General features: G+C 35.5%; 1 non-coding gene across 1 annotated transcript; it reads left to right on the forward strand.

Moving 5' to 3' along the window:
* Positions 1 to 838: 838 nt before the first annotated feature.
* Trnaa-agc lies at positions 839 to 911 on the forward strand. Its single transcript has one exon. It is a non-coding gene; the product is annotated as a tRNA-Ala (tRNA).
* The last annotated feature ends 21 nt before the right edge of the window (positions 912 to 932 follow it).

The following is a 932-nucleotide window of genomic DNA, read 5'->3' on the forward strand; positions in this document are numbered from 1 at the left end:
TAAGTTTAACTGCTAGCTGTAAATAAGCTTATATGAACTTACACACACGAAACCAATAGAAAAGAGAATGGACTGGCATCCACCAGTTAAGGAAAAGTACGAGAGCCCTGGTCATCATGTTAATAGTAATAACAATATGATAATTGGAATAAGTCACACACTTGGCGGCAGAAAGGGCAATCGTTTTTATAAAGCTTCTTTTTAAACAAATAGCTATATTTAATTCTGTTAATAATGGAAGTAGTGTACATACCAATATTGGCTTTATAAAAAACCCTCCTCAGTATTATTAAATTTATTTCTACATATATTATTCATATTATATTTCTTGCTCTAATATTTTGCAGCTACATTGCTTCAGTTCAGGTTGATTGCAGAGAGATAAGTAAACAAAAATATTATTAAAAAGAGCCATTTTATATTCGCGTCCTGTATCTGGGACTCGCTTTTATACAAGCTTTATAGTGATTATTACAAAACACTTGCTATGAGGGCCATATTCGGAGCTGTTTGACTGTTGTATTTTCGAGTGATATTCTTTAAAAGGCGTAGATGAAATGAGAGAATGATAATTTTGAAGTCAGTAGGTCACAGCAAGGAGAAAACGAGCCTAATTCTGAAAGATATTTTAGATTTAGACGAGGGTGTTTTCCAATTTTCTGAGAACAAGTTTTTAAAATCGAGGATTATTCATTTGGAAGTAAAATGTTTGCACATGTGATTTAAATGTTAAACGGAATGGTTTAGGTCATCCTGGAAAGTCCCGTTTTCTACGACGCCGTCCAACACTTAATCCCTCCTCACGAGACACTTTCTGTAAGTACTGAGCACTTTATAGGGGGATGTAGCTCAAGTGGTAGAGCGCTCGCTTAGCATGTGAGAGGTACGGGGATCGATACCCCGCATCTCCAATTTAAAGTATTTCATGCCGA

The sequence above is a fragment of the Penaeus monodon genome, chromosome 33 (genome assembly GCF_015228065.2).
Source record: "Penaeus monodon isolate SGIC_2016 chromosome 33, NSTDA_Pmon_1, whole genome shotgun sequence".
NCBI lineage: Eukaryota > Metazoa > Arthropoda > Malacostraca > Decapoda > Penaeidae > Penaeus > Penaeus monodon.